The following is a 14,085-nucleotide window of genomic DNA, read 5'->3' on the forward strand; positions in this document are numbered from 1 at the left end:
ATGTACCCTGTGTGCACCTTGCTCACATAATCATAAAATTATGAAAGTATCTACAATCCTAAGTGTATCAACACTACAAATAATTGCTGCTATGTCATCAGACCTTGAGATAAATAATAAGCATTACCATTAACAAGGGCTCAGAGAACAGAGGTCAGGAGCAAGGTTTTCATGCAAACCAAAAGCTTCTAAAAAGCTTTACTACAGGGAACTGTTTTACAACTCCACATCCAGTGACATGGTTATGTTTTATTCATCTGGAGAGTACACAATGATGCTGTGAAGGAACCATTTTCCTCCCTATGCGCATCTTTCTTATCGCCATGAGGTTTCAGATAAGAGTCAACACTACACCTTCATGTTATCTCTTTCTACAAGTGTAAGGACTTCTTGGCACATCAGGAAGAGCTGGGAAATGAAAACCTCAAAACAAATTGAAATAGAAACACCTCATTTCACATTATGGAGTTTAATGGAACTAAAAACTTGTTCAAAGTTTGGTGCAAACTCACTTGGTAGCCCAATGTGAACTGATATATTATTTAAAGACCTTATTTATCCTATTTGCTATGAATATTCATTCATCACTCTGGAGAAATAACAATAAATTTGATTACAGACCCTTTGGGCATACCACTACATTACATAAGGTATATGTATTTGCAGAAAATATTTGCACTAAATAACCATTCTGAATCTAAGAATTTCTGACTTAGGAGTCAGGCGGTAGCAGCGAGTTAAGCACATGTGGTGCAAAGCGCAAGGACCTGCCTCCCCACTTGCAGGGGAGTTGCTTCACAGGCGGTGAAGCAGGTCTGCAGGTATCTATCTTTCTCTCCCCATCTCTGTCTTCCCCTCCTCTCTCCATTTCTCTCTGTCCTAACAATGGTGACATCAATAACAACAACAATAATAACTACAACAATTAAAAAAGGGGCAACAAAAGGGAAACTAAAAAAAGAATTTCTGACTTTAAAATACTGCTACTCCCAATTCTTTGTGATCTAAAAACTAATACAAAGAATGATTATGTGTTCTTACATGATAGGACATTATATGAGGCCCATATTCCTCATCCTAGTTTCTTTATCTGTGTCACATATGGTAATGTGTCTCATATTAACCCAATTGCTGAATAATTAATGATAGCTAAGTAGTTAAAATGATAATATCCATACATGTATTTACCTATAAAGCTATGTGTGTCAAAGTGAAACTTGGACTGAGTAGGGCTTTGCACCAAAACAAAAGACTCTGGAGAAGTAGGGTTGGGACAAAGTGAGGAGGGCCTTGGGTTCTTGATGTATGATGATGGAAATGGTCCTAAGTTAGGGGCTAGAGTGTTTTATGGCTACCTATCAGAAGGAGATGAAAAACTGTACCTTTATGACAACATCTGTACTGTGAACCATTAAACTCCCAATAAAATGGGAAAAATATAATATCATGTGTGTTTGGGCTGGGGAGATAGCTTAATGGTTATGCAAAAGACTTTCATCCCTGAGGCTCTGATGTCCTAGGTTCAATCCCCAGCACCACTGTAAACTTTGACTTCCATGGTTTTTAGACTTATGAAGCTCCAGCTTGCTAAGCCAACTTATTAGTTGATGACTCTGTTTGGCTTCTGGGCACAGGTTTTACTTCTTGAAATTCCATTGATGGGTGTCTTAGGCCCAGGCTGTAGTCCAGGTGGCTTCTGGCCACAGGTTTTCCTGCTAACTCCAATGAGAGGTGGTAAAGGCAGCTGCCTCCAGGACCAGACCATGAGGACCCCTGGGGCCGCTTTCTTCCATTCTTTCTTTCTTTATGATTAAGGTTAAAGACAGACAAGAGCTTAATAACCAAAATATATAAAGAGCTTGCCAAACTCAACAACAAGAAAACAAATAACTTTCTGGCTGTATCTAATAAAGATAATAAAAATATTTTTTAAAAAAAGAAAAGAAAGGAAACAAACAAAAACTAGCCACCAGGACCAATGGAGTTGTACAGAGACAGCAATAATCTTTGCATAAGCAAGCAAACAAACAAATGCCTGTTTATTTTCATGAAATATATATATAAAAAAAATAACCCCATCCAAAAATGGGGAGAGGACATGGACAGAATATGCACCACAGAAGAGATCCAAAAGGCCAAGAAACACATGAAAAAATGCTCCAAGTCTCTGACTGTCAGAGAAATGCAAGTAAAGACAACAATGAGATACCACTTCACTCTTGTGAGAATATCATACATCAGAAAAGGTAATTGCAGCAAATGCTGGAGAGGGAGGGTGTGGGGGCAAAGGAACCCTCCTGCACTGCTGGTGGGAATGTCAATTGGTCCAACCTCTGTGGCGAACAGTCTGGAGAACTCTCACAAGGCTAGAAATGGACCTACCCTATGATCCTGCAATTCCTCTCCTTGGGATATATCCTAAGGAACTCAACACACCCATCCAAAAAGATCTATGTACACATATGTTCTTAGCAGCACAATTTGTAATAACCAAAACCTGGAAGCAACACAGGAGTCCAACAACAGATGAGTGGCTGAGCAAGTTGTGGTCTATATATATACACACAATGGAATACTACTCAGTTATAAAAAATGGTGACTTCACCATTTTCAACCAATCTGGATGGACCTTGAAAAATTCATGTTGGGAGTCGGGCTGTAGAGCAGAGGGTTAAGCGCAGGTGGCGCAAAGCACAAGGACCGGCATAAGGATCCCGGTTCGAGCCCCGGCTCCCCATCTGCAGGGGAGTCGCTTCACAGGCGGTGAAGCAGGTCTGCAGGTGTCTATCTTTCTCTCCTTCTTCCTCTCTGCCTTCCCCTCCTCTCTCCATTTCTCTCTGTCCTATCCAACAACAATAATAACTACAACAATAAAACAACAAGGGCAACAAAGGGAATAAATAAATAAAATAAATATTTTTTAAAAATTCATGTTAAGTGAAATAAATAAGTCAGAAACAGAAGGATGAATATGGGATGATCTCACTCTCAGGCAGAAGTTGAAAAACAAGACCAGAAGAGAAAACACAAGCGGGGGTGGTGTGTGTGTGTGTGTGTGTGTGTGTGTGTGTGAATTCTCAGCTGGTGGATTGACTACTTAGTCTCTTTGCCATCTTGTGGTTTAGGGTTTTCTGGGCATCTGCGTGGGTAATTGAAGTTACAACGATATTGACGTTGAGGTGACTGCTGACCTTGGACCTCATCTCCTTGATTTTCCTTATCTTCTTCATTGCCATCCTCTCTGGGCTATCTTTGGCAAGGAGGGCCCCTGTAGAATCATGGCCTACATCCCTGATCTGTGTGCTGTCTCACTGGCCTACCTTTGTTTGCCTGCACCCTCCATCACTTCTCCCTGCAGCAGAGGGCTAGAATACTGTGGTGGACACCCATAGGGTCTCCACATGTAGTAAGGTGGGAAATTTCGCCTGCATTGTTGGACCTGTCCTTCGGGAGCATTCTCTGATGCCTAATTCTTTTCCCCACTCTCACTATTTTGGTAATTCTGCTGGGAATTGCGTGGGGGACCCCTGCGATGTGGATAGCGTCCATAATAGTTGCAATCTGCTGCCTTGCACAGGAACTCGACCAGGACTTGTAACACTCGCTGCCTCCACACCCTTTTCTCCTGCAACAAAATCAAACTCCACACTCTCCATCTCCTACACTGAGAAGGTACTTCCTGGAGTTATTCTTTATGGCAGTTTGGTGCACAAATGCCTCTATGCATCTTCCTGGAGCCGGGTGCTTGTTACAATGTGCAAGGACCTGGGTTTGAACCACTGGTCCCCACCTGCAGGGGGAAATCTTCACAAGTGTGAAGCAGGGTTGCAGGTGTCTCTCTCGCTCTCTATCACCCACTTCCCTCTCGATTTCTGGCTGTCTCTATAAAATAAATAGCTAAAGATAATTTTTAAAAAAAAATGTTCCTTGATATTATCTGTTCCTTACACTGATCCATTTTACTGTTCCCAAAACCTTCGTTGTGATGACTTTCTTATCCCTGCCTACGTGAGGCTACCTGGGGCCACTGCTGAGGGTGGGGGCGGCAGGCAGATGCTGGGTCCAGCTGCTCTTGGTTGCGGTGATGGTGACCTGCAGGATGCAGCAGCTGCAACAGCGGCGGTTTTTCCAGAGAGCGGCTCCTCCCAGGGTGTAATGGTAACTAGGCCCGCAGAGGCGGTGGGGCTGCTCAGGGCTCTCTGGAGCCTGCTCTCCACTCCCGCTACCTATCGAACCCTTCATTAATCTTTGATGGTTGGAATGTAATTTTAAAATATTTATTCACTATTTTTTTTTCTCCAGGATTATCGCTGGGGCTCAGTGCCTGAACCACGAATCAACTGCTCCTGAAGACTTTTTTTCCCCTTTTGTTGCCTTTGCTTATCGTTGTTGTTGTTGTTGTCATTGCTGCTGTTGTTGTTGGATAGGACATAAAGAAATCGAGGAGAAGGCAGAGAGGGTGAAAGAAAGATAGACATCTGTAGACGTGCTTCACTGCTTGTGATAGGACCCCCTCTGCAGGTCAGAACCGAGGGCTCTAACCAGGATCCTTCCGCTGGTCCTTGCACTTTGTGCCATGTGCACTTAACCCTCTGCGCTACCGCCCGACCCCCTATTCACTATTTTTATTCGTTCCCTAAATTTACCAATTTTTTCAGCCCCCTTTCCTGTTTATTTTCTTCATGATAACCTTTACATACAATCACAAATCTTCCCCCATGTATCCCAGTTGAATTCTTACTTTTTATTTTACCTTTATATTTCTCCATAAGGAAAAGTCTTATAAGACTGTCCAGGGGCCCCAGATGTAGAGTAGCGGGTTAAGCGCACATGGCACAAAGCACAATGATCCGCATAAGGATCGCGGTTCCAGCCCCCAGCTGCGCACCTGCAGGGAAATCGCTTCACAAGCAGTGAAGCAGGTCTGCAGGAGTCTTTCTCTCCCCCTCTCTGTCTTCTCTCTCTCGATTTCTCTCTGCCCTATCCAACAACAATAGCAATAACAACAAGGGCAACAAAAATGGGGGGGAAAATGAATTCCAGGAGCAGTAGATTTATAGCGCAGGCACTGAGCCCCAGCAATAACCCTGGAGGCAAAAAAAAAAAGATTGTTCAGTATGTCAGTTATTCTTTTAAATGTTCTGACTTAAGTACTACTCCAACTTTTTATTTTAGTTCCTTTTATTATTTATAGAACATAGTATCTGAATTTTTGGATTAAATAGAAACATTTACATATAAAAATGTTTCATCAAGCTATTTAATAATAAATAAATATACTTTGACTTAACTGAAACTTCAGAGTTTTTAAAAACTGTCAGGCATTATTGAATAACTTCCGAAGTTGTACAGGATTGTTTATAATAACCTGTTCCCAAGAAAATACAGATATTTAATGTTTGTAGCTCAACTAGTGAACTTATTTCGCAGTAGGTGTATTTCACAGTAGGTGTCTTTTTTTTTTTTTTTAACTCAGAAGCAAGTAAACTCTGTAGAACTCATTCACCTGAGACTTTTCTTTCTTCTGTGCCATGTTCTTTGCAGAACAGCTAGAATTTTCGGGAGAATATGAAAGGATCTAGACAGCTTCTTTCAATGTAATCTCTTGCTATTCAGACTTAAGTGGTGGAGTCAAATCGTTTTTGAGCACACCAGAATTACCTCTGTGTCTACCGAGAGGTTAGACTGCTTTGTCAGATCAGTGTTTATCTTCTATCTCTGAGCAAAACTGTCTTCTAAAGTAGGAGGGGGCAATCTATTTATACTACACTGCCAGATTAAACACTTTATTGAGATGCATAGTAAATTTAAACAAGCATCTGTTTATATAAATTAATAAAAATTTATTAATTTATAAATAAATGACCAATTATATGGTATTCTAAAACATTTTACTGTAGAGGCTTGTATATTAAAGTCATTGTCATAATCTTGATGTTTTATTTCAGTACTTTGTTGCCCTGGATATTTTGGAATATGTGTATGTAGGTGTGTATGCTGGTGACAGGAGGTGAAAAAGAAATCTATACATAGAGTTTTTTCTAGTGAAAACAAATTAACATGCAATTTTTCCCCCAAATATCAATAATTACTTCAATGGCATTATTGATGAACTAATAGCAATAAGCAATCATTTAAATAAATATTATTAAAATTAGATTTTGGGGGAGTTGGGCAGTAGCGCAGCAGGGTAAGCGCATGTAGCACAAAGCACAAGGACTGGCATCAAGCCCATGACTCCCCACCTGCAGAGGGTTCAAGTCACAGGCGGTGAAGCAGGTCTGCAGGTGTCTTTCTCTCCCTCTCCCAGTCTTCTCCTCCTCTCTCCGTTTCTCTCTCTGTGTTCTGTCTAACAACAATGACATCAATAACAACAACAATAATAACTTCAACAACAATGAAAAAAGCAAAGGCAACAAAAAAAGGGAAAATAAAAAAGGTAAAATTAGATTTTTGAATAGCTTTTATATTTAAAATAACTAAGCAAAAATTCCTATGAAATATTACATAATCATTTAAAAGATAAATTTAAAATTCATATTTTCGCTCTGAGCATACTTCTGTTTTATACAACTGATAAGCATATTCAAGAACTACTAGCCTATGAATAGAAGTAAAACCATTGCATTTGTTTTTTGTTAAATAACAACTTATGATTCAAAAATCTTATAGTAAGTATTTCTAAATGTCAGATAGCTGAAATGCTAGAAATCTTTAATTTGATTTTGCTAAAATAGATTGGCTAAATGTTGAGTCTGTAAATACTATGTTTTTCCCCCGATAAATCCAAGAAGCTTGTATAAAAAATATCTGATATGTTTTCATCTTATAATCTTTACTATAGATATTCAGAAAGCTTTGATTCTTCTTGTCCACATTTTATCTAAATCAAATTCATTTTTGTCCAGTAAAAAGTTCAGGAAGGCTACACAGAAATATTATTAATGTTGAAATAGCAGACATTTTCTAAATAACTTTTTAAAAGATAATTCTGAATACTATTATTTTATCTTGATAATGTGATATTTTCATTTATCTTGAAACTATTTTTTACTGGTATATGCCACTTTTTCTCCTGTGGTGGTAAAGCACATTATTCTACTAGTAGTTAACAACAGTCATCCCTTCTGTTGTGGTTTCTGTACCTTTTTCTTCAGCAGTACAGAAATCTCTTCAACAGTCTTTCTAAAGATTACTCTGGCTTTTAATAATGAAATTTCCAAGGGACCCAATAAGCCCTCTGTCTAATTGTTTTTCTTCAACCAATTTGTCATTTTTGGCTACTGATGCATGTTCAGAATACTGAACTGCCTAATATCTGTTATCAGTTCTTACTTTGGCAAATTCTTTATTGCTTGTTTAAGAAATTATTTCCAGGCAGGGGTAGATAGTATAATGGTTATGGAAACAGACCCTCATGCCTGAGGCTCCAAAGTCCTAGGTTCAATCCCCTGCACCACCATAAGCCAGAGCTGAGCAATGTTCTGGTAAGGAAGGAAGGAAGGAAGGAAGGAAGGAAGGAAGGAAGGAAGGAAGGAAGGAAGGAAGGTAGGAAGGGAAAGAAAGGGAAAGAAAGAAAGAAGCAAAGAAGGAAAGAAAGGAAGAAAAAGAAAGAAAGAAAGGAAGAAAGAAAGAAAGAAAGAAAGAAAGAGAAAGTTATTTCCAAAAAGAACTTCTGTGTTACAGGCATTTTAGGTATTCCATATTTATCCTAATAGATTAACAAACTTTCTCTGATCTATTTGTTGACATTCTACTGACTAGTGTTAATCCTTTATATTATTAGAATATTTTGATTACTTGTAAACACATATATTTTCAACTAGACCTGTCTATGTATCTGATAAGTTTACTTGGCTTCCTTGTCAACTCATTTTATACATAGACTTTATTTGTCAAAAAATCTTTCAGGTTTACACACTCAAGTATCTAATTTCCAGAACAAGAATTTTGAATGAGTTAAAATGTATACTCATAGATACTCACTCAAATGAGTGAGGCCTAGAGATAGTTCATCTGTTGGAATGCACACTTTACCAGGCATGAAGACCCAGGTCCAAGTCCCAGCAAACATAGTAGCACCATGCAAAGGGAAAGTTTCATAAGTAATACCTTGGTGTTTCTTCTTCTTCTTCTTCCTCCTCCTCCTCCTCTTTATCTTTTCCTCCTCCTTTCCTCTCTCTCTCCCTCTCTTCCCCTCCTTCTCTGTCTCTTACACCATATCTGGAAGAAATAGTGTGTGTATGCTCACCTAGAGTGGTGTAATTATTCAGAAGCCAAGTCTTAGCAGAAAAAAAAATTCTGAGTTTCCATTAAAATCTCTTAGAATACTTCTTACACACACACACACACACACACACACACACACACACTCACACACACACGAATTTCTGGACATTTGAATTTTCTTCTATTTAATTTTTTTAATTATCTTTATTTATTTATTGGATAGAGACAGCCAGAAAATGAGAGGAAAAGGGGAGGTAGACAGGGACAGAGACAGAGAAATCAGCACTGCTTCACCACTCACAAAGTTTTGCCTCTGCAGGTGGGAACCAGGGGATCAAGTCCAGGCCCTTGCTCATTGTAACATGTGCGCTCAACCAGGTATGCCACCACCCAGCCCTGACATTTGGATTTTTTTCACGGATTGTTATATAATCAAGTCTCTACTATTATACTGTAGATACTGTCTAATTGAAAATGTTCCAGAAAATACATATAAATGTTAGTAACAAAATACCTTTACTCTTTTTAAGATTTATTGATTTATTTTTATGAGGGGAGGTAAAGAGCACCATTCCTCTCTGGCTTACATTAATGTCAGGGAACAAAGCTAGGACCACAGGACTTGAGACATGCAAATCATAAACAAATAAACAAAAGTTTTTAAAAAGATGTTTCTGTGTTCTGTAATAAAAAATTAACATTGAAAATAAATTAACTAATTTAAATAACAGTTCTTCTGGGTATTATTTGAATTTTGGAATTTTACCTCATGTTTGCTAATTGGCAAGTAACTTGAAGCAACTTGTTGAAATGAAATATATATATATATAAGATACTCTGGTTTCTCTTCAGATCACATGAAATACATATATCCACAAATATATATATTGTTCTAAAATTATTCAGCATTGCTAAAATTATTATTGTGATGTATAAGAAGTAATTTCAAAAGCAAAATAAAAATATATCTTAGCAAGAGCTATGTAAATTGTAAACACATTGTCATATATATGTATACTTTAATGACCTAACAAATTAAAATTTTATGTGTATTGACCCTGTAATGATCCCAACTGATGAAAAGGTGGAGACAACTGAGACAGAGTGACAGATTATTTGGTAGAAAAATATAGACAAGAGAGAATAATATATCAGACAAAGGCAAGCACTAGTTTAGTTTAGTGGTGAAATTCATGTAGTATAAAATAGTATACTAAGGGTCTAGGTGGTGGATTACCTGATTGAGCACATATGCTACAATGCACAAGGACCTGGGTTCAAATCCCCGGTCCCCACCTGCAGGGGAAAGCTTCATAAGTGTTGAAGCAGTGCTGTAGGTGTCTCTATGTCTCTCTCATTCTCTATCTCCCCCTTCCCTCTCGATTTCCAGGTGTCTGTATCCAATAGAGATAATAAAAAGTAATTTTTTTAAAAGATATAAAAATAAAAATAAAATATTAACACAGTATGTGTAAATGCATATGTGAAATTTATATAATGACCAATCAGTGGTGCACCCAGTTCAGGGCACTGCAAGTGTCTGCCTTTCTCTCAATTTCTCTCTGTCCTATCAAATAAAATGAAAGAAAGGAAGGAAGAAAAAAAGAATGGAAAAAAAGAAAGGAAGGAGGGAAGGAAGAGAGAGAATAGTGAGTGAGAGAGAGAAAGAAAGGAAGGGAGAAGGAAAAAGTGGCCTCCAGGAGCAATGGATTCACAGCGATAGTAAAAGGCCCAGCAACAACACTGTTGACAATAATAAAGAATAAAAGGACCAGGAGGTGGCGCACCTGGTTGAGTGTACGCATTACAGTGCACAAGAACCCGGGTTCGAGTCTCCAGTCACCACCTGCAGGACAAAAGCTTCACAAGTGGTGAAGCAGTGTTGCAGGTCTCTTTCTCTCCCCCCTCCTCCTTCCTCTCAACTTCTGGTTGTCTCTATCCAATAAATAAATAATTAAAAGATAATAAAAATATTTTTAAAAAGAAAAAATAATATAATATAGTGTTATTTCTGTAAAATATGAGTGTTTTCCAATATAAAAGTAGTTCATCCTTTGTTGGCATAAGAGATTACAAACTTGCCGGCCCGGCGGTAGCGCAGCGGGTTAAGTGCACATAGCGCAAAGCACAAGGACAGATGTCAGGATCCTGGTTGGAACCCTCAGCTCCCCACCTGCAGAGGGGTCAATTCACAAGCGGTGAAGCAAGTCTTCAGGTGTCTATCTTTCTTTCCCCTTCTCTTTCTTCCCTATCTCTCTTGATTTCTCTCTGCCCTATCAAACAACAATAATGACAACAATGATAAACAAGGACAACAAAAGGGAAAAAATAGCCTCCAGGAGCAGTGGATTCATAGCGCAGGCACTGAGACCCAGCAATAACCCCGGAGGCATGAGAGAGATCATAAACTTAGATATAAATTGATTAGCAGATAAAGGTTTGATTTTGAGGGTGCATATACATTAAAATAAGACTGGTAGAGACTGCCCCAACTCTCTGAAGAGAGGCTGGGTCAATTTACTCTGCCACTCTAGGAAGACTGGTCCTAAAATGAGTGTAACCTATAATGTTCCTAGCTGTGAGCATGGAACACAAGCTCAGACTGACAGGAATGCAGAAGTTGCACACCCAGCCTCCTGTGCTAAATATGAATAGACATGGGCCCTAAGTCAGATCGATGGGGTTTACAGTATTTATTTATTTTACAGTATTTTTTTTTTTTTTTAATTTAAGAAAGGATAAATTAACAAAACCATAGGGTAGGAGGGGTACAACTCCACACAATTCCCACCACCCAATCTCCATATCCCATCCCCTCCCCAATAGCTTTCCCATTCTCTATCCCTCTGGGAGCATGGACCCAGGGTCATTGTGGGTTGCAGAAGGTGGAAGGTCTGGCTTCTGTAATTGCTTCCCCACTGAACATGGATGTTGACTGGTCAATCCATACTCCCAGTCTGCCTCTCTCTTTCCCTAGTAGGGTGTGTCTCTGGGGAAGCAAGGCTCCAGGGCACATTGGTGGGGTCTTCAGTCCAGGGAAGCCTGGCTGGCATCCTGATGGCAGCTGGCACCTGGTGGCTGAAAAGAGAGTTAACATACAAAGCCAAACAAATTGTTGAGCAATCATGGACCCAAAGCTTGGAATAGTGGAGAGGAAGTGTTAGGGGGGGTACTCACTGCAAACTCTTATGCATAAACTAGTGCAAAATATATACTTGAAAGCAGAAGTATATTAGAATTTGCAGTTAACAGTATTTATATGCTTTCCCCATATTTGGGAGCTACTCTCTGACCTGATACAACTTTCTAGTTCTGTTCTCAACTCTGACACCATCTTCCCAGACAAAAATTTTAGCCCACCTGCATGTTAGCTATCAGGCTCATTCATGGGCCCCTTGAATAGACCTAAAATAGACTTCCTAGCTTCTTCCAGCATGAAGACCCCAAATCTGCTATATTCTTACCCTTAGGTTCCTGATGATTAAACAGTTTGTCCCACTTTATATCTTACCACTTTTCAGCCACCAAGTTGCAGATGCTACCATGACACCATCCTGACTTCTGTAGGCAGATGATCTCACTAGTGTGTCCTGGAACCTCACCTCCCCAGAGTCCTACCCAACTAGGAAAAGACAGAAACAAGCTGGGGGTATGGATCAACCTGCCAATTCCCATGTCCAACAGAAAAGCAATTACAGAAGCCAGACCTTCCACCTTCTGCACCCCATAAAGATCTTTGGTTCGGGGTCTGGGCGGTAGCTCAGCAGGTTAAGCACACATGTCGCAAAGTGCAAGGACCGGCATAAGGATCCCAGTTCAAGCCCCTGGCTCCCACCAGCAGGGGAGTCGCTTCACAGGCAATGAAGCAGGTCTACAGGTGTCTATCTTTCTCTCCCCCTCTCTGTCTTCTCCTCCTCTCTCCATTTCTCTCTGTCCTATCTAACAACAATGATGACAACAATAATAACTACAACAATAAAACAACAAGGGCAACAAAAGGGGGAAAAAAAGACCTCCAGGAGCAGTGGATTCGCGGTGCAGGCACTAGAGCCCCAGCAATAACCCTGGAGGCAAAAAAAAAAAAAATCTTTTGTCCATATTCCCAAAGGGATAAAGAATAGGGAAACTTCCAATGGAGAGGGAGAGGATGGGATACAGAACTCTGGTAGTGGATGGAAATTGTATGGAATTGTACCCCTCTTATCCTACAATCTTGTTACTCATTATTAAATCACTAATAAAAAAGAACAAGACTGAGTGAAAAGAAAAAAATAAGACTGGGTATGGAAATTGAAGCTGAGCAAAAGAAGATAAAGAGAAAACTTTATTTTCTTCTCTTGGAAACTTACTCTTTGTTTATAGAAAGTTTTATGGCTATATACAAAGTGACATATAAACACAGAATTTTTAAGCTAGTGATTCATATGGTCATTTTATGGCAAAATATTTGCTGTTTTGTGTTTTGTAGAAATTGAGGGTTTTGCAAAGACATGGTAGCTGTCCTGTATAGTAGAAAATATGAGGCAGTAAAGTGTGAAAGAATGGGATTTCCCACAGAATTTTAGTTTTGCTATATTTTTAGATGGCTTGTAAAAGAAGTCTTCAAAAATGCACAATTCAAAAAAAATTCAGTTATTTTTCTCTTCCTAATAAAGTACTAGAACAAACTGAGTTTTCTCAATTTATCAAACACCTTTCACAAAAGGCACAAAAATGAAACAAATGGTAATTTTAAGAGAATAAATACTGACTCTTGTTCTGCTTAAAATAAAACTATATATGCCCTTGTAAAAGAAAAGATGTCAGAGTGAGCACAAAAAATGAATTCATGTTATTAAGAATTCACAATTAAAATATTAAAATTCTGGCATTATAAAAATGCTCATATACCCACAACCATCATTTGATGTCAAGATGATATTGAAGTCATTAAAAAATAATGTTACCTAGAGATTTCATTCTGAACAAAGAAATTAGAAACAAGAATTACATTAAATAAAATTAGTTTTCCTAAAAATGATTGAAATCTACTCTGAGTAACTTTTACAGTTGTTACCTGTAAGTATGAGCACTAGGTACATATTTTAACCTGGTGAGTTACATTTACCTTTTATTTTCAATTACATTTTGAGTTGTACAATTTGCAGGAAATACCGACACATTTATTTTTCAGAACAGCTCTCAATGTTTATATGCACATTTATAACACGTTAAAGGTACATTTCTTAGCAACATGACACCTCAATAAACCCTATTATAAAGTCATCTTGTAATGTGCATGAATTGTATTCACCTATGTGTCCATCAGTAAAATATCGATCATACTTATTTCTTCATTTTTTTTCTACACAGTATAGCAATGTTTTCAGATAGTCAAATGATAAATAAAAGTTTCAACATATTCCTTAACTTTATCCAACATTCTTTTTTTAATATTTATTTATTTATTCCCTTTTGTTGCCCTTGTTTTATTGTTGTAGTTATTATTGTTGTCGTCATTGTTGGATAGGACAGAGAGAAATGGAGAGAGGAGGGAAGACAGAGAGGGGGAGAGAAAGATAGACACCTGCAGACCTCCTTCATCGTCTGTGAAGCAACTCCCCAGCAGGTGTGGAGCCGAGGCTCAAACTAGGATCCTTAAGCCGGTCCTTGTGCTTTGCACCACTTGTGCTTAACCCACTGCACTACCTCCTGACTCCCCTCTTTATCCAACATTCTAAAGCAAGTATCCGAGACATAATGTTCACAAAATTGAGAATAGGCAATATAACTACAAACATATTTACTAATATCAACATGTAGTAATAAAACAAATGTCAACAACAATAAATGGACCTTTTAAAAATGAATTTCCCT

General features: G+C 38.6%; 1 pseudogene; it reads right to left on the reverse strand.

Annotated features, from left to right (window-relative positions):
- Positions 1-3,093: 3,093 nt before the first annotated feature.
- Positions 3,094-14,085, reverse strand: part of LOC103115475 (Y-box-binding protein 1-like) — a 43,257-nt pseudogene continuing 32,265 nt past the window's right edge.

This window comes from Erinaceus europaeus, chromosome 5 (genome assembly GCF_950295315.1).
Source record: "Erinaceus europaeus chromosome 5, mEriEur2.1, whole genome shotgun sequence".
NCBI lineage: Eukaryota > Metazoa > Chordata > Mammalia > Eulipotyphla > Erinaceidae > Erinaceus > Erinaceus europaeus.